Here is a 21,615-nt window from a genome sequence, read left to right as displayed (position 1 = left end):
TTAATGAAGTGCGCCAAACAATTCTACCCGATCAATGGTACCGGATCCGATGAATGGTAAAAAGAGAGAATTGTGGATTGAGATCCGGAGATCGAGACTGACCGAATATCGAGAATTCAGATTCGAATCCCATTTTCACCGATAATAATTCACATCATGGACAAAAATTTCCCCCTCATTCTCCCTCTCCCCCGCGTAATTCGGGTTTAAGCCCATAAAATGCAATGATTAAGCCTTTAATTTTTTTTGGAGTCCAGATAAAATGGAGAAGATACCGAGGAGAGAAAAGACTTGAAAATGACGCTCGTTGTGCTACAATTCTGGAATAAGGCTTTTCGTCTGTAGCTTGGGGAAGAAAAGAGGTCACGAAATGATCCCCCGTGAGATTCTGGACGTTCTGGTGAATAGACGATCCCCACGATTAAATGAAAGATGAGGAAGTGGGTGAGAGGGTGTAGAAGCTGTTGAAAATTAAGTGTCGTGCCAGAAAGATGTGTTTGAGGGAAATGTATTACTATTTAACAGATGAAATTATTTTATTTAGCAAGAAATCTCGATAAATAAAATAAAATTTATAACAATGAAAATATCGGGGGTAAGACAGGAATGAATTAATTGAATTTAAACCGCCTCGGAGAGTATCTCAAATAGAAATACCAGTAATACAAGTAAATTGACGCTGATTGGAGAGAATTCCACTCGGTAATTGTCCAACCGATAGTGAAGTGGTTGTGGAACAGGATAAATTCAGGGCAAACGGGCTGGAGATTATTCTGGAGATCTGGAGACGTTCATTAATTAATTTTTCACCAGACACTCAGTGGATTGCAAAAATAATTCGACGATTCCTTTTTTTTTCTAGGATTTTGTGATGACCTCGAAATTTATTCGATTGAAATATACATTTTTTTTTCATGCAGTAATGGCGGCGGTTATCGGATACCGTTAGGTGATCCCTCCAAGTGGTACATGATCACCAGCTAAGCGAAAAGTTATTTAGCATGTGAAAGGTTGAGATAATGTAAAAACGAGGGAATAAAAATTGATCTAAACCACCGATGGATTGACCCGTGGAATTACCATACGCGTTGCATATTCATTTAATCCTAATGAGGTAACAATTAATGAGACTGTATAGGTGGGAATAATCGTGAGACCTTGTCCTGGTCAGAACAACATCCTCGTCGTCATGACAATCAGAACGCATTGAGACAACAGAGGACCACAAGACTGAATTGGTCTAGTTAACGCGTTGGATGCAAGCTTGATATTCATGAAGTGGAACAGCAAATGGATCTATTTGGAGTTGTCCGCTCTACTGACGCATGTGATTGGTGGTGAGATTTGGATTAATATAGATAGCAACAATGAGCCTTGAGAATCAGACGGGGAATTCTCATTTGAATGCCCGATGACAATCGACTTTGAAATTTTAAAGAAATTTTTTAATACACGAAGAGGAAGATGCTGAAGACTCATCCCCTGGACCCACCTCTTCTGCAATCCTCTTTTCCGCTTGCATTTAGTCTCGTGGCACCCCCTCCTTGAATTTCTATGAATTCATTCAGAACTCTGGCTCAAATGAGCACTGGGGAGCAGTGGTTAAGTGCATACTCCCACAGTTGAGGACAGTTTTATACTCAAGGACACGGGTTTCTACGTGCCAACGTTATTAAAGTAATAGCTTTATTTGCCGCTTCGCTTGTCTAATGCATATAAATTTTTCTACTCATTTAATACACAATTTACGTGAAATTAAAATATGAAATTCCACTCAATTATCAAAAAAATTGGATAAACATTTATTGGGGGATCTACTGTGCCAAAAAATCCACTCTCACTTTAATACGACAAAACCATTACCCGACAGAAGCATTTCATGAATTTTAACTGGACTCCTGAAAAAAAAAGAAAAATGCGGAATGAACTTGAAAAAAAAATTAACGCTCCTCATCCATCAAAAAGCCTTTTTATACCTCCCCAACCCCCCGTATGATGCGATATAAACAACTTCATATACATTTTCCGCGTCTAGCTTTTATAAATGTAAATTGCACAGCTCTGAATTTGCACTGTATTAGCCCCAGCGAGTCCTCTGGAGTTTTCCCGGGTAGTCATTAATAACGAAGAAAAAACAATGGTGGAAGATGGAGGTTTGCGAGTGAAGTTGAGAGTAAAAAGGGCCGTGACCAGTTTTCTTGGGGATACATATCCTCCGGGTTCACTCACCCTACATGCGAAAACGCTTTTCCCCCTGTTTTTATTCACCCCTCGGTGGAGGCTCACAACTGGTATATACTGGAGGTGTTTGTTTGCAACCCTCAGCGACTCTTTTCACTTCCGGATATAAAAGAAAAAAAAATCAGAGGGTGTGCGCCTGCGTTTTCAACTAGCTTGCACCTGACGACCCGTGGAAGTTGTCCTCGTTAGGATTATACGAACGTATCATGTGGGTGTAGGTCCAGTCGAAAATGTGGTGTCGTATAAATTTTGGCCCACGGCCCACGGGTGAAACGAGTTTGTCCAACTTCCTGTATCCCTTACCCTCTCTACCATTTACACTAGTTTCACCCCTTTCCCTCATTTACCAGATGAATCACTTCGGAGATTAATGAAGATATTCAAAGTTACTAAGCGATATTCATCCCCGAACTGCCGAGGCAACTGCAACTGCAATAATTGGCACGCCAATTATTGAGTAATTGACTTATTGACTAATTTGTCCGTTTTTACACAATTTTTCTTTTGCAGCTGTAGGAATTACTCTTAGTGCAGCTCTTTGAGCTTTTGCTTTTTTTTTTTTCACTCCTCAATTTAAAGTTTCTTGTGACCTCCTTTCAGGATTATTTTCAGATGCCAGAGGAAGGAAGAGCTTTTCCCACTGTTTGGTTATTAAATGCGGGGTAATTTTGGCTGTAATTGCTTTTTTGTTTGTCATGTTTTCAATTTAAAGTTTTAGTTCGAAAGTTTTGATTATTTGTTTGTCCACCGTTTTGGGGATTTTTCGAGTTGATTAATGAGAATTTCAGGAAGGTGTTGTTTATCGATTCGAGTAGCGTAGAATTTTTGAGGATTAATTAAAAATTCAGGGGCTGCTGTTGGTGCTCTGATTACACGTAATTTACGGACAGTTTGGTCGATTCATTTTGGAGAGAGATGAGAGAGGGCACTTTACCCGGTATCCGTAATTGAACCATTACAGTAATTAATGCAGTTTTTGAACTGTTGATGGGCGATTCCCCTAAATTACAAATTTTTACTGCAATTTGTTATCTAAATGGGTTACGTGAAAGGCATCAGTCAATTCCAATCGAAAAATCAAACCATTTTCAATATTATAATAAAAAAGTATAAAGTGTACTTGATTCGAGTATATATTTTTTCCATGGCCTTTCCTCATCTCGTGAATAAAAAAAAAGTCTTATCATTTCGTTCATACGAGCGTCGATAATTTCTGCAGTGTTTCCTGTTTAGCGACCAAAACCCCGGACCACATGATTCCCAAACAATTTCTCCATGAATTCTTTATTTTATTTTTTAGAGCGATATCACGGCCTAGATTCTGCGGAGGTCACATCCCCGCGTATTAGTTCTCGGCTCTGCATATTTTTTTAAATCCATTCCTGCTGGTACCTACATACTTTCTGAATAAAAAAAAAAGGAAAAGGAAATATTCATAAAATATTTGCATCGCCAAGTGCAATTTTTTGTTTCCCGTGGACTTGAGCCTTTTTTTTCCTTCAAGATAAACAAAAAGTTGTACAGTTTCATTTTTCCTTTCTTTTCACTGGCTTTTAAAGTACATTTTGTTTCCATATCCCATTTCCAGTTCTTTGTATACATATCTGTATTCAGTTTCACTCTGGTTTACCAATTTCTCTGCTTTCTTCCAGCTAATTTTTTTTCATCTATTTGTATTCTCTCTTTTTCGCGTTCAGCAGCGTCAGAGCAAAACGTAACGCTTCGTTTCCCGTCTGGTGGACGCTTCGACGTAGACACAAAACGTACAACGAAGCTGAAGATCTACTCGAAAATCAATGACAACACATCCGGTTTTTCCGTGAGTGCTCCGTCAATTTTTCCTGAAATTTTCTTCAATCATTTTTTGCGCCAGCAAAAACGCCGACAAATTTCAAAGTTGGAAAAGCCAAGGAGCCTGCAATGATGCTGCATTAAAAAATCCCATTGGCTCCTCAAACTCCAAGTCGTATGATTAAAAGCGAAAAAATAACATAATAGAGTGTTCAACCGATGTTTACAATTTAGAATCCAGGCAGTGATTTAGATAATTGACTGCATGCAAAAACATGTAGATGAGACATAATTGGAAAAAAATATTCAAAGCATCTGCTGCAGTTGAAGGCACTCGTTTGAAAATTAAACACGCGAACTCAGCACAAAATACACCCGTATTTTTCGTTCATTTCACGGTGAAGAAATGAGGGGTTGAATTCAAAAAGATGGCCCTGTCATTTTGCAGAGTGAAAGCACTTAAAGATATTCCAACTCCGCAATAACCAACAAAGTAATATTAATTAATTGCACCGTCTATTCTGTTCGATTCAGTCACGATTAACCCAGAAATTACGATTGTTAACCTGTCAATCTCGCAACATCAAAATACCCCAGTGAAAAAAATCCCAAGCACAATAGACTCTCTGAATGAATGAAGAACTGAAAGGGAAGCGGATGATGTCTCCAGGGCGAGTGTTGAAAAATTGTTCTGACAAGCCACCCAGGAATCCGCTGGACACCAATTCCGTAATTTCTGTCTCAAAAGGAACTCCAAAAAAAAAAATAAAATAAACGAGAAAAACATGAAAGAAAGAGGAGGAACCACGTGGCAATAGGAAGTCCGAGGCCGATGCACCCGGGGGCGTATTATCGTTTGTATAACGTCGGAGTCCTCGCCTCAAAAAAAAAAACCGAGCGAAAAAATAAAAACCCAGCCGCAGGCGAATCTATCAATTCTGCATCGGGTGTCGAAAATGATAATTTCCATAATACCCAGTCTCAACCCCGGAATTTGGCCTGGCGACAGGGGATTGACGTTGAAAAACCTCAGAATAAAAAGGGCAAAACTCATGAGCGAGTAAAAAAATTTGACGAAAAAGAAAATCGAAGAGAAACACTGAGAACTGCGGTTCCTCTCCTGTGGTACAATCCCCTCCCACGAGTGACCAAAGTTGCCTCTGTGGTCCCTGGAGATGATGAAGAGGGTGAAAAGGGGGAGGGAGGCCTCACCATCCCCTCATCGTGAATCCCCCGAAGAGGGGAGGGATCATCGAGGAGGGAAGAGCACGACTACCGCGAAATAACCGACTATTCGAGGAGCTCGACGATAAATAACTATAATTTCTTTTTGGTGGGCAAATTTTACATGGTGGGAGGAGCGGGGAGGGCCTATTGGGCCGTAGGAGAGGAGGGGGGTGGCATTTGGTGGCACGCAGAGGATGAAGAGGATGAGGAGGATGAGGAGGATGAGGAGGATGAGGAGAATGGCCAGGGAGAAGAGCGAAACCGAGAAAAAAAAGGAAGGGTATGTAGTAGAATCGCTGGGGCTTAGGTACGCTGACCAGAAGAGTATAGCGCTGAAATGGGTAGAAGGGGCCGGAGAGGAAAAAAAAAAAGGAAACGAGGGCCCGCGGTCTCGGTGCAACGAACCCTCGCGCGGGTCAGTCACCCTGAAGGAGAAGTTTTTGGCCTCTCCTGCCCGGCCAAAACTCTTACGGACAGATGGACAGAATGGAAGAACGGCCCTGGGCCGAAATCTTCTTTTCTCCTGTGTCCAGGTCTATCCTTGTCTTCTCATCTCAAATCACTCAGCCTCACTCTTTTGCGGCTAAAAGTTTGTCAGGGGGTGTACGCCTTGCCTCAACCTACCGTGGATACGACGAAATTCGACTTGTGAATTTCTCCTGCGGTGGATTACAACCCGGGTATGGGAAGATTGACGGCTGCTGATGAGCACTGGACTGTTGCAAATTATTTTCACTTCTTTTTCGTTCAGCGATGGAATTGTCGGTTTTCAAATCTGTCCAGTTGCTGTTTTTGTCGCACCTCGATTTTCCATGTTATTTTTTTTTTGGGGGGGGAAGCATGAAACCGGGGGAAAGGTAGAAAAAATGGCGTTGAGTAAATTGAGGAAGAAAGGAATCCGATGCTTCTTTTTTTCATGTCATTGGCTATTGATATACGAGGAGACCTATTGTTTCGATGAGAATTCCGGGAAAAAGAAAAATTTACAATTTGTCGGAGACAATGGGGAAAAAGGAGCGAGGGAGGCGAAAGAATTAACAATAGGTACTTCAACGTCGACTTAGTGAGGGAAATAAAAAAAAACCGATAAACGAAATCGAGTTTGGAATCTATCGATTCTGAACCAGACGAATCGTATTTTCTCCGGTGAAAATCAGTCGAGTGCAGGAATGCCGCGTGGTTGCAGAGGGCTGTTCGATATTATCGGTGTGTCGAGTGTGAAAAGAAATCCACATACACACATACATATATTCCATTGTAATACTGTAAATAATCTCAGAGATTCTTAAAAATGGCACTAAAACGAAAACGAAAGACTGATTGATATTTGACTCGATGTGATAATTTTTGGGCTGCACTATTTTTCCATGAAGTAACATCTGAGCAGGTGTGATATCAGAAACTGTCCAACAACGATGAAGTGGGAGGGTAGTGGGAGGAGATTGGAAGTTGAGTCTAAAACGTGGGTGCAATGGGAAACAGGAAATGAGCGACAAAAGAGAATTGCGGTAAAGATCACCAGCTGACGGTTTGGGTAATTACACCTTTCAATATTTCTGAAACAATTGAGAACAATCGAGGGGTTGAAATTCGCCAAATCTCACAGGCCTTCTAATTATAACGATTAACATTAACGAACAGAAATAAAATTATTCTCCATGTGCACCTCGGTATTTTGCCCCGTGTGTTATTAAAAATTCAATGAATACCGTTAAAATGAGTTCGAAAAACTCAGTGGAATATCTGGTTTGTAAGAATAATAATTAAAAAAAAACGGTTTGGTAAAAAAAAAATAAATTGTGCACAGTTGAAAAAGCCCGAGGCATGCGGATCTCTTGCAATCTGGCATGAGCGCGTGTAGAAAGCACGATGCATGTTTGCCTCCTTCAGGTCCATCCAAAAACACTCGCCAACCGGTTTTGCACCGGGGGTCTCTATTTATTGCTGAGTACATCCCGAAAATTCAGCGAGCCCATCGTACAAAGTGAAACTAACACACATATAGGAAAATACCACACATAGATGTGAGCATATTTTGCTGTGGTTTTGTGCCTCGTCATCGAACCACGTGGGAATGGATAATTCGGGATGGGTAATCTCATCGTAAAATCGACGAGAGTATACACGTTATCCCTAGCTGTAACAGAAGATACCTCAGGAATCGGAAAAATTATGGAGATAGAAATAGCAGGCGCAATCCAGTGAAGGACGAAAAAAAATATCCCTACGAATTCATCATCAATAATTATCGCTATCCCAGGATTAAATTGGTCATGAGAATAGTTATTTATTTCCGGTGATATTCCCAAGGCAATACGAATGGCTTTCGTTAATTTTAGGAACTCCACAAACACCACGCTGCACATTGAAAATTAACGACTGAATTTCAACTGACATTCAGCAGTTGCTGCGCCACTGACAAAACGGGCACAGCATCTCCAATGTATCTGGTTGGAAAGGCAAAAAAAGCCACAGGGTATACCGTTCTTTGACAGGTAAGCTTAATGATCGTTTGAAAATTGAGAAAGGAGACGAAATTGGCCGGATGTGCGTGTGCAGAAATACCGAGGGCCCAGTGAAATAAAGAGATGAACAAAAACTCTCATTATGATGTTCTGAGGACTGCATTGGTTCATCTCTTCATCAGTGATCCATCGTGTAATTAATGGCTAATTGCTGAACAGGACAACCCCTTTGTCCACCACAAATAGATGAAAGTTTAAAACCATTCTATCCAAACAATTTTTTCACCATTATTCTTCGTAATTCGCTTAAAGAGACCATTATGATCACCACAATGAACCCTTGAGTAACTGAAAAAAGAATGCAAACACCTTTACCCCGTAATAAAGTTACAATACACCAACAAACCCAGCAAAATGGTAAGCACAAAGGATCCGAGAACATCTCATTACGCTGTTTTTAGAAGGTGAAATGATATCACGCGTTATCTGAGATTGCTTTTGTTCCTCTGCCCCCTTCTTTCTCCTTCGATGTAAGATGAAACTTTATGAAGTTGAGGGAAGATGAGTCAAAGTGAAGTTACTACCCTCTCAACCTCATTCTGTACGTGAAATACGGTATAGTGAGCAGAAGCAAGAGCAAAGTTGATTTCCGTAATTTCACGGATGGAATTATGTTAACAGTTGTGAAACCTGAGAAAACCGTCGAGTCCATTATTTTTGTTATCATTAATGGACGAGTGGGCATCATCGATCCGTTTTCCCTTGCGAAAAAAAAAAATTATCAATTAAATTTTCACATAACAAATCTATCAAATTTAATCTCCAACCGGGCACTAGTGTATCCATCGATTTACCGAGATATTGCACTGCAATTAAATTTGATTAGAGCTTACAATTACAGTTTCATAGCTTCATATACAGACATAATAATTCAGGAATGCATTCGGTCGCGTATTGTTAATTTATTATCAAAAGAAATTATCCAACGTGCAATAAAAGAGCAATTTCCCACTTGTTTCGTTGTTGTTCCGTAATTGCTGTCGAATATTTCGTGGATTGCATTGGATCAACGTAATTCGTACGTCGACTATTTTATTCGGCAATAACTGTTACTTGTTGAGGGGAAAGGCAGTGGGTAGGAGACGAGGGGGAGAGATGAGAAGTTAGAGCTCAAGGAAAAGATGCACCACAAGTGCGAGAGCACTAGTTTACCTTGGCGCGTTTGGTGTGCTTCAATGAAACTATACGGTTAACAGCAAACTCGAGGTATATCTATATGCGATATAACCACCAACTTTCCAATATCGCATGAGAACGGGAGGCTGAGGGTGCTTGAGCTTCCCTGGGAAACTTGTCGGAAGCCCCAAACGTTTTCATCCACACGGGGAAAAAAGTGTTAGTAACGGATTGAAGCCCCGATTATCTCACGTTCAACATATGAATGAATTTCATATAAAATACAGCAAATACCTCTACCTATTACCCCATAAAAATGGTTAACCAGATCAGACTCCATTAAAAATTTTTTTATTGCTCCGGCGTACGCGGCATATTCAAATTTTTGTGTAAATTTTTTTTTTAATCAAAATGATTTTCATCCGACTTTGCGTTGGCGACACTCGATATCCTCGATACCTTTTAACCGAATATTTAAAAAACGGTATCGCATGTCGAAAACATAATATCTCATCGCCAAATCCATTTCCCCGATACCTAGCAGTGACAAAAAAAAGCTGATGAGAAAAAAAAAGTTGTTTATTGAGTATGTATAGGGGTCACTGACGCCGATGTTATCGCGACATGTCAATATAGGTAGAATGTTATTTCCTCGGTTTCTGTATGTACCTGGAGCGACTGGGATTGGTTCTCCTCGTTTTCCGGAGCAGTTAACAGCTTTTAAGTTGAAGCTCTGGGATTTTCACATTTTTTCGACGCGTCTACCCCCGCTCATTCATTAATTTCTCTCCGAAACAGCGACATTGAACGTGCGAATGGCAGAGAGACGGAAAATCGTGTACAATCTGGATGGGAGAACCAGGAAGCGCAGAAGTTATGCTGAAAACAAAAGGAGAGAAATAACTGACGCGTCTACCATAAACTAATTACTCGAGTGACTCGCATACCGATACTTTATTAGAAATACAATGGAAGTATTGTTGAATCATATCTCGAAACAATGAGGAAAATGTCGGTACGTTTTCCCGTATTTCATTGGCACTGCATTCACTCTGATTAATGAAATTTCACTCGAAAACAAAACGTCGACTTCAGAACGCAAACTACGACACAATTAGCGGGCAAAGTTTCGTTCAGTTTATGTTGGCGACTCGCGTGCGTAATTCACGATATTTCCACGAATTTTCAATTCAGTTGTGCCAAATTTTCGGAGATAACGAATACACATGAGATGTATTTACAGTCGCGTTACTCGCGGTACAATTCTATCTGCTATTCCACATTTGCGGTCGACGAAAATTCATTATGACGCAGAATTTAATTCCCCTTGTGTCACAAACGCATGTCTTTTCCACGATTTTTATTTTCCCGGGAGAACCATTCGTCGGTGAAATTTTATTCTTTTATGCAATATCGCCGTTCACAGGAAAAATATGTAATCACTTCGATATCGATGGGAAATTATTTCCCGATGAATTTTATTTCGGCTTGATTGCATATGATAGAAAATTTATTTTTAATGTGCCATTTTGTCTGGATAAATGCACTGGGTCGGGGATAACAGCTAGTTGAATGGAATGGATAAAATCAGAGATTTTATTTATAAAAATAATGCCTCTAATGCGGTTTTTAATAATTTTTTGCGGCTTGAGGGACGCGGAAATTTATGAGCGTGGTATGAGTAATGTGAGAGTCGATTGCTGTATTTTTTTTTCATTACGTTTTTTTTTTTTCATCTCGCTCATTGTTATTGGGGAAATGCTGAAAGTGTGTTGCGTCCGTGACCTCTAAATATGAGGAAATGTATGTTGGAGTGAATGTGAATGGAATAAAGAATCCAGTACTGACAAAATGAAAATAACATTCAATTTCATTTGCAACGGGGGAAATGAATTTTTTAGGGCATTCATTTTCTATGTGTCGATGAAAAATTGGGTGGCAGTGAAAAGCTCGAACGAATTGGTTATTCGTATTCAACGATTTTTTTTTCTGGTTATGGGAAACGCAGGTGACAATGTACAAATTGTATGGACCATCGATTATTCAGAAAAACGAATATGCAATTCAATGAGTAATTTTTTTACAATTTTCAAAAAATTATATCTTATCAAATGTATATCTTAGCTTAATAATCATGAAGTCACTTTTTTCCTCCAGACTAAAGCAATTGTTTAACATTTTTATGGCATATCGTAATTCCCTAGCATAAAACGAAATTTCATGTCACTTCTCGGGTAAAAAAATTGTCATCGGAATATTTTTTCTAAATTTTCAAAAAATTTCTGGAAAACTTGTCAGAAAATTTTTCTTTTGAAATAAAAAAAAATCGGGGAAAAAAACAATCGTTTTTTGGGAAAAGTTTGGAAAAATTTTCCAAAGCCTTTCCCAAAAATAAAATTGTTTTGTTCTCCGATTTTTTTTCTGTTTCATAAAAAAAAATTCTGAAAAGTTTTCCAGAAATTTTTTGAAAATTCGGAAAAAATATTCCGATTACAATTTTTTTTTCACCCGGATTATGAATTTGAATAATTCCTCATTTTCAAATTCTAAGGAGACAAGACCTTGGATTATTTAAAATTATTTTTAATGTATCAATACGATTTACACTCTCGAGTGTTAGTTTTCAATTGGTGGTTCTTCTCGGAAGAAAAAATTCTCCACGTGCTCTCTCAAGTCTGCTCGCCTCCTCAATTCAAAGCCCCTTCTCTACATTATTTCTGTCTCGTTTTAATTCAACCAGTCTCTCCGTTTGCGACCTACTTCCTTCGAAATGCACGAATTAAATGCATCGCTCTTGCCACACGCTATAATACTTCGCAGCACCATCGGCACAATCAGCTCGAGTGGGCTATCAGTTATTCAGCTGGTCATGAAAGCCACCCATTTACATAGGCGACAGTGTGGGCTACGTCCTCCCAAATGTTTCAAATTATATTTGTTACTTTAACCACGCTTCCACTTTTTTTTCTCCAGTCTACTCAGTCATTTCAATTTTCCATTCATTTCATTCAATCCAAAAATTCCACCCGCATATACATTATACACAGAAAAGTGAGAACTCATCGGATTGAAAAATAAAATGAAATAATAAAGTTGACAAAAAGATAAAAATAAATTAACAAGCGCGTAATTACGGGTACAAAGCCTTTTTTGTGCTACCGAGTTTATTAATATATTCACGCTTAACTCCAATGCTTGTTTTTCAAAATGAGTTTTTCCGCACAAAAGCCAGAGCCTAAAGGCAAATTTTCCTTGTTTTCCGCTTCAGCATGCGACAAATAAACGCGTGAATCATTCGGTAATTACAATATCATCAAAGTGTTCTTTGACAGCATTCATAAGTTAAAATTAAAAATCCAAATGCACACCCGACATAAAAACTCATTGAATTTTTCGGATTAATTCATCGTAGAGAGAAATTTGCGCGATCACGTGATACTATAAAAATATTGGAAAATTATAATTGCAAATGAATGAATGGAAGCCTCAAGAAAGAGAAGAATAAATCTTTCTCTTTATTGGGAACAGCACAATATGCATTTGCACTTGTAGAAACCACAGCTCGACACCGGAAAACTTGTGCTACGCAGTTTTCGTCTTGAATTCCCTCCCCTCTTGAATTTCCATTTAGGGAAAGAGGTATTTTCTGTCTTTTACACACAAGCACACTCATTCTAATCCCTCGAAGGAAGGTCATTCCTTCCTCCGTGCTACGTCAATTTCGTGTGCATGCATAATAAACTAGGATTGTCGTGCATCTTGAATGCATACATGAAAGACATCTTAGACGTCTCAATTCTCACTGGCAAGACTCATTTTAAAATTGAACGGGTATCGATGCGACGGAATAATAATTCGCACTTGTATTCTGAACAAATTTACGAGACGTTACGATGAATTCTGGTATCGAGTCGTCGTAAATTCGTAAATAGAATAAATAATTTATTTAAAAGATGGCGTGATGACTCTAGAAAAACTGCGCGTCCATTGAAAAATAATCTTGTTATATAAATTTGTATAGCTTGGTGCTGTTTGCGTAATTTCCCTCAGTGCAGAGGTACATCTCGTCTCTGCACTTCGCTCACATCTCATTCACCCCAGATTGCCAGTCTTAATGATTCATCAGCCCCAGGGGATCCAATCTACTGAAACGTTCCCGAGAATACCAAAATTTTTTAATGTACCCTCGGAATACCTCAAAGAGGCGAATTCATCCACCGAAAAATCTAGAATTCATGCATAACTCAATCCATTAAATTAGCAATGGTCTCATTACTTCCGTCGGATTAATTAGGCCTGAATTTTCGTGGAATGCTGGAATTTACGGTTTAAATATCACTTTTAGATTGAGAGTTGCATCGGGGTCGGTGGGAGGCACTGACAACTCCCACTTTTTTTTTTCGCGAGAGAGAACTAAAAGAAGAGAGTGAGGTCTCATGACTCGATGGTAGTTTGAAAGCCCGAGGTAAAGTGGAATTGGGCACATGTACTAAAGGTCTAAGGCAATTGCAAGACCTGTCTGGGTGTGCAACGTTGTAGTGAGGAGGCTGCAAGGTGGTGGGAGGAGAGAGCGAGATAAATGCTTGTTGGAAAGAGGGAAAGAGGGAGTTTTCGCCTGCTGGTGTATTCTGCAGTGACGGCAGCATAGGGGCAATAGGGGGCAACGCACCCAGTCAGCCTTGGCATGAATTGAGTCTAGTAATGCTAAAGTGAGGTTAGCAAGAAGGTTGGACAGGCTAGAATGGGTTTCTGAAGGTGCTGGAAGCGTGTAGACCGGGCATTGGGTCTAAACCTAAAATTTTCAACCGGAAACATTGCAATCTTCGGGTGAAATGAGCTCAGAAATGGACGTGCCAGCCTTTCCTCCATTTCCTTTCGGTCTCTTTCATTATTTTCCACTGTGCTCGAATCATCTGGGGCAACTGCATTGTCAGCGTTTCCAGTGCAATTCAAATTTCTAATTTTCACCCTGATTGAATCAAGGCTCACCTTGTTCTAGCATTTCAATTCATTCTCACCTACGCCTTTCAATTAATCTTGGTCTAATGATCAAGTTTGCTTCGGCTTAATTGAAAATATTTGTTGGAATCGGTGAAAGTTTCGGAAGGGCCGCATTGAATTACTGATGTACTGGGCTCGATCGAGTTTAGAATCTTGGAAACTAACTCTTAAAGTGCTGTGTCTTTCGTGATCGATTTTGAATTGTTCGGGGTTTTACGCCTTGGGGAGAATAAGAGTTGAAGTAGAAAGTACAAAATGTGGAGACCACGGTGTCTCAGTATCTCACCCAAAAAATTCTCGAGGGGATATCATTCGAAAAGTTGAAGGAGACTTGTCCATTTATATCCCCTGACAGAACTTGGCAGCGATGTAAAATTTTTACATACGAATGGCTCTCATTTTTTTCAAACTCAATGTTTACCCGACGTAAATATTAATTAGAAAATTAATCAGGCATGAACGTCAGACACGAATTTTATTCCACTGGAAAATGTCGCTGGATTAATCCCAACGATACAAGTATAACGACTTCTTTTCAGGGGAAAATTAATTTCCCATCTTCTTTGATGGTATTACGTCTGAAATAGAAACTGATTTCCGATTGGAATTATTGAACGAGTGATGGAAATTGAGGAAATATTCAACATCAAACGAATTCTGGTAATATCTCCTGAGACTCTGGAGTTCATATTTATTGATTCCGCACCGGTAGAGCTCCATTCAAATATCCGGAGATCAGAAAATAGTAAAACACCGGAATTGTTTAAAAAGTGTATTTTACAGAATGACGTGTGTATTTGTTCAGTCACTGGAGAATGCCACTCATCCCTTCAGCCATAATAAACCGCGATATGTGATACCATCGGGATAATGGCACACGTGTCGTGTAAAAAAAAATCACCAGCTTTCCCAACGTCAACTGAATATTTTTCCTCGTAACCATTCCTCCCTTTTTCTTTACGTACCTTTGCAGTCGTCCTTTCTTGCAATCTCCCCTTCCCTCTGGAAGAGGTATGAATGTACTTGTGACCCCATGAACCAGAATCACAAGGACAAATGGCCCTACCCTAATACAGCCCTAATCTACCTCGATAAAAAATCCCAAAGCAATACGAATGGGCAGTTTTATTTCCCCTCTCCATTTTCCCCCCTTTTCCACCTCCAAATTGATTCAAATCCCAAATTTTCCATTTTTTATGACGAAGATTAATTTCATGACTAGTTCAGGGGATAAACAGATTTTTTTTTAAACGAAAATGGAAGATTTAAATATTTTGTAAAGAAAATTCAAACAGTAAAGATTAAAAAACCCATGATGAAGACAATATCCACTTGTTAAATTTATTTCCTCATTTTTTTTTTTCGTGCAAACTTTCACATTGCGAAACTTATTTTCACAAAATTCCATAACGTTTAATATATATTGCGTTTATAGATTGGGAGGTCGGGAGAATGTGCAGCTGGGTCTAACCAGTTAGACTTTTACGAATGTGTTAAATTCATGTGTACGTGAGTGTGCAATTTGTGTCTTTATATTTTCTTTTGTCGTTGTTTTTTTTTTTCGTGAGTCAGTGGAGCTGTGTTGAAACTGCAAAGAGGGAATACGACTGAGGACTGAGGGAGATAGTGAATAGTGGGTCGCAAGAGGGGAAAGAAGGGATTTTCGTGGTGGGGAAGATAGATGCAGTGGAGAGGGGCACGAATGGGTGAAAACGAGGAGGTGGAGAACGGTGGGGAGACGTGGGGTGGGGTTGTTGCAATGAGAATGGGGGGGGGAGGTACTGTGAGGGGCTTTTGAAAAAAACCGCGAAGCTTTAAGAACCCTAACGCCTACCCCCACCCACAAGAGTGCAACGCCGACTTTCTAGGCATGACATAGACGTAGTGCATCGCTCTGCGCGTCTAGGAAAATTCCCATCAATTTTTCCTTTCGAACGGAATCGATAAAATTTCTCATTTTTAACGGTATATCAATCCAACAGATTCAGTAAATTCAAAAATGTGCGTGTGTGTGTCGATGTAATGAATTTTTCAAATTTCATCTCCTGGAAGTGTATCCGGATAATTAAATAATTTTCACTGCAAATGCTGATTAAATGAAAATAATACGAATAATCGTTGAAAGCAATTGAAAACACTCGTTTTCCCGCTAATTAAAAAATCCTCTGGTCATCCCTGAATTTTTTATCCAACGGTTTCCACTTCACTCTTGTTTTGATAATTTTTTTGATGCTCCAGATACATATGAAATTCAAATCCAACTCCTGTTAGTCCGCTGAGGATCGGAATTTTATTTATTTTTGTTTTGATCCTTTCTCAATTTTCACTTCCTTCTCTTTTTCTCCTCGAACGGGATAGACGGGTGTCCCACTTACGAAACATTTCGTCTTGTCGGCTAAATTTCTTCTCAATTATTTTTGACTTGAGAAATAAGATAAAAGGGGTATTGGAATACTTGTCGGAGTAAATGGTTCGCTGATAAAATCTCAATGATAGTCTTTTTCCAATGGAAATAATTTTGAATTTATGATGTGCCTCGAGACTGTGTGTGAAAAAATAACTTGTTCATCAATCCGAAAGTTTATAATTACGAAGAAAGTGGTGATGGAATAGAGAGCTGAGTGTGCCCATTGGATTATAAATACACAGGTGACCGCATAAATAAATAAATAAATTACCAGTCGATTTTTCCTTGTCAAAAATAATAAGTTAGAATTTAATAAAATTCACTGGAATTGCCTGAAGTAAAAGGATACCTCCGCGGGAATTAATTCCAGTGAAAAATCCAGTAATCCAAAAGTGTTATGCCGATCCCATGAATATCCCACCCTCTCCTTCTCAAAATGAATGGAAAAAAAAAATCATGCTCACAGGATTTTATGCATTGGCATTTGAGGGCCAATGTGGAAGGACCAAACGCGATAACTGGATATTTTATGATATATATCTTCGTAAAAGGCGTCCACGGATAATAAAAATGTGCCAACATCGATGCTCCTACCTCTTTATGTACCATCAGTGTCAGACACCGGAAATTATTTGAAAAGAATTCCTCTCACTAGATCAGAAACATTTCTACAATTTACGCTTCAATAAAACTGAATACATAAATTGTCCCTCTTGAAAAAAAAAATTCTACTCCACGAGGAGAAATCAACCCGGTCAATTTTTCACAGGCATTTTAACTTCAGTGGAAACGAAAAATGGGAGAAACCGACTTTTCTCTAAATCGCTAACATACGTTATCCATCTGTGTGGCTGCTCGTGAAATTGACGTTTGGTTGAGGCTTGAATGAGGGAAACGAAGATAGATAACTCGCGTCGACCTGACACAGCAAAAATCACATTTTTCTAAAGAGAAAAGCCCAGTTCGACTTTTTCTTTTTTTTTCTGCTGTAGGAAATAAAACAGATTTCTCGCCATAAAAATCTCACAAATGCGAATTGCAAAATTCTTATAATCATCACATCAATAATAATTATTAGCATATCTAATATTTCCGCAATAAATTCTGTAATTTTTCGAGCAATAATCCGAAATTAATCCGGTTATTGTTCACCGGGAATGACTTCAGGTCTAATTACATTTCCACTTTGACATCAATTAGGAGTAACGAAGCGCATAATGATGACGTTATAATCAGTGAAAATGTAAATATTTGGGAGGCCATGGTGGATTTCGCGGGCTCACGTAGGCCAGTAAATTCCTGTGAAGATATTACTTGAGGCGTTGATTCCACGGGGAATTTAGTAGGCACTGTGTGCAAGTGCAAATGAATACGCGTAAGATCGGAAATTGGATTCCACGGGGTGTTGCGAATTATCCCCGACGTCTATTCCTGAAAATTGAGGAGGGACGACGAGGGAGGGTACTGTACAGAAGTTGGTGGTTATGTACTCTGGTGTTAAGCCACAGGCGTAACGCACTTGTATGCGGGAATACTCATTCTAAATTCACACACTCTGCGAACGTTTCGTGTACAACTGAAGTGGGAATTTTAGTTGCAAAGATACCATCATCCCTTAAACTCCAGTACACGGGGTCTCCACCTCCGCATGTTCAACAACTTCTTGAATTTTCTTGAATTTTATGGAATTGCGACTTGAAAACGTACGATCCTAGATTCCACTGGCACTCGAAATTTTAATAAAATTAAATATTTGGAAAGAAGTTCAAAATTTAACTTCAATTTTTTTATTAATACTTTTATTCTACACATCACTGGAATTTACGGAATTCACGAAAATTCTGGATGAATTAAATTGGTGAATTCGGAATATATAATATTATCTATCTTATGGCCTAGTAACTTTTATTATCTCTTGCCTCTTTATCCGATAGTAATTGGATGAATAGGTGGAAAAGTTCTGGCAAGTCGCGAGATAAGACATTTCCGGGGAAATCGCGAGTTCCATTCAAAAAAAAAAACATGAATAAGTAATCGGAGCAATTTGTTGTAAAATTTATCCCGAGATAAATTTCGTTGATATCAGAATTCTCATCTGTCCGACGAAAAAAATTCACAATTTCTAGAAAATGAAAATTTCTATTTTTTTTTTTTGAAAATTTTGAAAAAAAATTCCAATTACAATTTTTTTTTTACCCGAGACCCCAGGACGAGAACTATTCTATGCAAAATACGTGAAGGGGGGGCTGTTTCTCAGGAGTTAGAATGGGTAGAAAAGAAATGGTCTGAAATGCAGACGGCGGTTGAGCAGTTGGCAGGCCATGCAGAAAACTCGAATGAAATAACAAGGAAAAGTGGGAGAAAATGTAAAAGGGAAGAAAAAAGATATCCCTCCCATCTATTGCTACGAAATTTCCTCTTTATACATGGATGTATACGTGTACAGGGAGGGGAATAGAGGACCACCCGGAATTACGTGTTCTACGTGAGATTAAAGTGTCAGTCGATCCACTCCGAGGAGTACCTTCTTATCTATTATCCGTCGTGACCCAACCCGATATTCCAGACGAGATACGTCTTTTTGATCTTCGCGGTTTCCTTTCCAATCCCTCCGGTTACTTTTCGTACTCTCGACGGAGGATAATAAGGCCTTATATAGTCTTTCACCTCAACGGTTATTTCACTTTTGTGATTTGCATTCATTGTCATTCCTCTCGTATGATTAATTTTCCGTTTCTGTTTCCTTTATTTCCAGATTTCATCTTCCTTTTGTTAATTTCTCGGACCAGATGAGGACAAGGGTGGATCGGAAGCACCCTAGATAAAACCTAGTTTATGAAGCCGTAAATCCCAGTTCCAACCCAGATGCTGGAAAATTATAAGTGAATTTTTATTACGGTTTATTGTTGTGAAAATGTAAGGAGTGGGTGTTCAACTGCACTTTAGTTATTCATCCCGCCAATAATTCAGTTCGAAATTTGAATTACCCCAGAATAAATAAATATCACCCACATTGAATAATATATTCTATTTTTTGACTTCCATCTATTCACTGACGAAAAAATAAGGGAATAAAAATAAATAAATGAAAGTCCATTTTTTTTCCATTGTTAAAATTTATTTCAGAACCTTAAAAACCTCTGGAGTGCTAACTGGTAGTTTCGATCAATTGAAGACGAAGGCTATCCCGAGAAGGTGAGTAATGCCATTGAGGGAAGAGTACCGGACTTCAACCCGGAGGCTGTCACGTTTTTCGATGGTAGAGAGGAGAGAAAGCACATTGCCAAGACGTGAAGGAATTGGGTACACAGAGGGCACTTTTCACCAAAGTGATGTACATGTATATTCTCTGTATCTAAGGACCTCTTGAATATCACGACGTCCACTACATTATACCTTTATCGGTTGAAATATGGGTGCAACGATGGGTGAGAGGAGGAAAGAAAAATCTGAAACATAGAGAGGAATAACGATTTTCAACCCCACCACAGACCTGAGGATAATCCCTGCAGTGATGTAAAAGTAGAATAGTTCTCGGGGTGAAAAAGAAAGTTTCCTTGATACTGGACACCCCCTGGGCGTTCAACCCCCGGGGGGTGGACCTCGTGGCGATCAGTGAGAGTAATGGCACGTTGTTTTCTTTCATCGGATCACTCTATCTTCTATTCGCCTACTCTTTTACTCGTCCTACTCTGCCAACCATTTTAAATGCTGCGCTTCAACCGGCGATTCGACTCATTCCGGGGTAAAACGTCGATGCCAGATGATTTTTCCTTGTGCCAACAAAATTTCGTGTGCTTTCCTCCATTTTCTTCTGGTCATTCTGCCTTTTTATTCGAGATTATCAATTTTTTAATAATCATGTTACTTCGATAGGTAATCGATTTTCTGATAATTGAAATGATAATCCATTATCGTCGGTGTAACTTGTAACTTTGAGGGAGTCAGAAACTCTAACGATGAAATATTATGCAGCCCGGCGGTTTCGTCGGTCAGCTTGGGAACTCCACCACGTCGTCATGAAGACACCTGTCATCCTCGGAGAATATCACTCAAGCACACACAGCACTCAACAATTTCATGCAGATGTGATCATCTTTCCCTCTTTACTTATTCCCGTTCTTCGAGTGAGGCACTACCTTCTGGGGGATAAAATTTTCGTCGTCTCTTGGTACAGCCGTTATTCTAAAATCTTGTCACAAACCTGGCAGCAGACGGACGGGATGAAACTGTATGACTATTAACCCTCGGTACTCGGCCTCCATACTCCTCACAGAGGTTTACACTGGAATGAGGGAAAATATATTTCGTATTCCATTCACAAACGTTACGTGAACGCCTAGCACGCGCCACCATGCCTGCCACAAACTCATCTCGTTGTGTTGTCTCCCTGTTGCTCTTTTTACGCGAGGGAGGGTGAGGTATTTTTATTTTTCACCAATACCAAACGACACGAGTTCATGAGGACAGTTACCATATATTGGATTCGCATTGGAATTTCAAGGGAATTGTCTCATGTGAATCATGGCAATATTGGGAGAAGACTTCGTGCACCGATTTAAAATCCCATTTTTTCCATTTTCTCACGAATTTTCCGAAATTGTTATCGTGCCGCCATTTTACGAAAATCTCAAGACACCTCACCATTTTCAGGATTTTTGAAATGTCACTGGAATTTTTCTCTCGGTACTGAATCGATGGATATTGAAGTAATTCATTCATGAGATAAATATCTATCTTAGAATTTGCGGGAAAATGGAGGTATTATCTCCCGTTACAAAAATTGTTCCGAAAAATTCTCGAGGACCTGTCCTGGAACATCGCCTCCGTGTCCTAGTTTCTCACCATAATCCCCCATCACCGGAGTTTCACTTTTAATTCCAGGAAATATGATTACTAGAATTAATAGTTCTTAATTAAATCACGAGAACATCGCGGACGAAAATTCATCACCATAAAAACCCCCAGGACTTTGTTTAAATAATTAAAATAATTCAGTACTCACATCAGGCGCGAAAAATCTGGATTTTGCAATTATTTACAGCCAATACGCGTACCAGAGACAAATAAATGGAATGAAAAAAAAAAAAATCTAGACAAATCGAAGATGGCTTGACACTTGATACCCCAATAAATCGATCAATAATCTCGACCCCAATAATGACCTAATGAAACCCATTGTCCATGATGTCCATCAAGACTGGAGCAATATAGAATCGTTAAACCCTTCAATCCCCTCCTGGAGATGGATACAAGGGTTGATGCGTTATTGAGGAGGCGTTGGAGGATGATACGGTTAAGCATGAG

At 39.3% G+C, this 21,615-nt stretch overlaps 1 protein-coding gene and 1 long non-coding RNA gene across 2 annotated transcripts in view; one reads left to right on the top strand and one right to left on the bottom strand.

Annotated features, from left to right (window-relative positions):
• LOC105269260 (uncharacterized) overlaps window positions 1-21,615 on the bottom strand; it is an 83,997-nt gene that overhangs the window by 18,676 nt on the left and 43,706 nt on the right. The window lies entirely within an intron of this gene.
• The window catches only part of LOC105269261 (uncharacterized), a 63,210-nt gene continuing 57,344 nt past the window's right edge, over window positions 15,750-21,615 (top strand). Inside the window, exons 1-2 of the long non-coding RNA XR_892419.1 lie at window positions 15,750-16,550; window positions 19,064-19,503. This is a non-coding gene — a long non-coding RNA (uncharacterized lncRNA). The remainder of the gene's footprint in view (window positions 16,551-19,063; window positions 19,504-21,615) is intronic.

Source organism: Fopius arisanus, unplaced genomic scaffold (genome assembly GCF_000806365.1).
Source record: "Fopius arisanus strain USDA-PBARC FA_bdor unplaced genomic scaffold, ASM80636v1 scaffold00066, whole genome shotgun sequence".
NCBI classification, from domain to species: Eukaryota; Metazoa; Arthropoda; class Insecta; order Hymenoptera; family Braconidae; genus Fopius; species Fopius arisanus.
The sequence above is the reverse complement of the archived record's forward strand: the minus strand, read 5'-3'. Positions and strand labels throughout refer to the sequence as shown.